The sequence below is a fragment of the Dasypus novemcinctus genome, chromosome 30, assembly GCF_030445035.2.
Source record: "Dasypus novemcinctus isolate mDasNov1 chromosome 30, mDasNov1.1.hap2, whole genome shotgun sequence".
NCBI lineage: Eukaryota > Metazoa > Chordata > Mammalia > Cingulata > Dasypodidae > Dasypus > Dasypus novemcinctus.
Genome location: NC_080702.1, coordinates 11,030,267 through 11,032,685, shown reverse-complemented (window position 1 = coordinate 11,032,685; position 2,419 = coordinate 11,030,267). Strand labels below are relative to the sequence as shown.

The 2,419-nt window shown below is 42.9% G+C and overlaps 1 pseudogene; it reads right to left on the bottom strand.

Annotated features, from left to right (window-relative positions):
• Positions 1 to 475: 475 nt before the first annotated feature.
• Positions 476 to 1,408, bottom strand: LOC131276663 (olfactory receptor 2G3-like; annotated as a pseudogene).
• Positions 1,409 to 2,419: the final 1,011 nt, after the last annotated feature.

Sequence of the window (2,419 nt, the reverse complement as noted above, 5' to 3'; positions counted from 1 at the left end):
TACTGCTTAATAAATCTGAACTATGAGCAGTATTTTTCTACTGTAGTTAAGGTAACATAGAAATTTCTTCTTCTGCAGCATGAAGCTTTAATGGGAGATTTTTCAAGTAAACATGTTTGGCAGAAGACTGAAAAAAAAATTGAAGAATTCAATGAAATTAAAGAAAAACAAAAATATTACCTAGGCAAACAGTTGGCAACTATTTGACTTTTTTAACCATTGGAAAATAAGTGGCAGAAATAAAAGTTTGCTGGCAAGTATCATAACATAACCATGCAGAGGTCTCTTTTCTGTGTCTCAAATACTGACTTAAATAAGCCTATATACAATTTACCTATTTACAGATAAGAGGGGGAAAGCCCTTATGAGATAAAATAAGGGAGCACTAATTCAATTGCTGTAAAATTAAGAACCATGAATTTGTGTAAATAAAAGTTGGATAAAACCACATGACTTGTAACCCCTTCCATGTGTATCACATCCAGAGGGAATACAGTTTTCCTGAGAGAAGTTTTTTCAGAGCCTCCTTCACATCCTGTTCCTTAGAATACAGATGATAGGATTTAAGGTGGGAGTCACCATGGTGTAGAAAAGGGAGATAAATTTGCCTTGGTTCTGGCTATAACTGCCACTTGGCTGGAGATACATATAGATGATGGTGCCATTAGAAATGCTCATCACAATGAGGTGGGAGGAGCAGGTGCTACAGGATTTATATCTTGCCTCCACTGTTTTGACCCTCAGAACAGCTTGGGTTATGAAGCCGTAGGAGATAAGGATGAGTGTTGGAAGGATTAGGAGAAACAGGGCACTAATGACAAAAAGCACCAATTCATTAACGGTGGTGTTCACACAGCCAATTTAAGGAGAGCTGATACTTCCCAAAGACCTATTTGTCCAAACATAGAGGCAACTGCAAGATGAAGGTAGCATGGATTAAAGAATTGGCCAGAACACTTTTCCAGGAGATAGGTGCCAGCTGCTGACAAAGCCACATGTTCATGAAGATTACATAGGGTAAGGGTTTGCAGACAGCAACAAAGCGATCGAAGGCCATCACAGCCAAAAGGATGCACTCTGTAGAGCCCAGGGCTAGAGAGGTGTAGAGTTGGACCACACAACCTCCATAAGTGATGGTCTTCTCTGGTCCTCCCTGCTTAACTAGGGTTTGAGGGGCATGGCTAATGGTGAAGCAGAGGTCCAGGAAGGAGAGGTTTCTTAGGAAAAAGTACATGGGGGTGTGGAGAAGAGGATCCAGGTATGAGATGATGATGATGATGAAGTTTCCCTCAAGTGTCAGGAGAGAGAAGAAAAGGACAACTACAGAGAGCACAGCCTCTAGGTGAGGGCGGTCTGAGAAGCCCAGAAGGATGAAACCCATGGGGGAGCTATCATTGGCCCTTCCCATACCTCTAGGGGGAACATCATCTGCTAAGACAAAAATAAGAAGTTTGGAACAGTTTACCTGAGAATCAGAAAATGTAAGAACAGAGAGATCATGGAGACCTATTTGTCCAAACTACTCATTTTGCCCTTGCTGTGGTCCATATACCATTCAGTCTAATGCCTCTTCTTAGAAAATCATGAATAATTTCAATTACAGTGTTTTCTGGGAACTCATTATTAAAGCCTGTTAAAGTGAGGTAGTGCTAAGTTCCTAGCCAGGGGAGCTCTATCTCAGTCCCTAAAGGAACAGCAACAATCCCCCAAGTCCAATGGCAAAGGCCAAAATAGAAGGAAGGTCCAGCAATGAGCCCTTCATACTAATGACTATGCTTGTGAGCCTGTGCACCTGAAATAAGAACAAGGCCTAGAGCTGCAGGGTACCTAAGAGTTACCTCCTGAGAGCCTCCGTGTAGCTCAAATGTGGCCAGACTCAAAGCCATGTAAATGTGTGGCCTTCCCCCTAGCGTGGGACATAACTCCCGGGGATGAGCCTCCCTGGTGCTGAGGGACTACTACCAAGTACCAGCTGATGATGCAACTAGAAAATGACCTTGAATAAAAGGGTCAACTTGGACCAGCAGAATATTTCAGTCTACATATAATACCAGGAGTTAAAAATGCTTTTTGACCTGAATAAAAGGGGGAAATGGAAAGGACAAATGAGTTTATATGGCTGTGAGTCTCCAAAAAGAGCCAGGAGATTATTAGAGGGGTTGCCCTTATGCACAGCTGAGCAGAGTCCCAGAGACAGATAAAGTAGATACAACCCCAGGTATTGGTTCTTCTGAGGGCTACAGAGACCCACAGGTTCTATGATCATGGCAGATGGAGTTCAGTGCCATGTCAGTTGGCCCCACTTAGGAGTTTGTGTTTCTGTGTGATGGAGCTGGACTCAGATGTGATCTCTGCCCATAAGCCTCTCCTGTTACTTTTACCAGAACTGTAGTTGGTGCTGGGTTTAATGTATACCCAG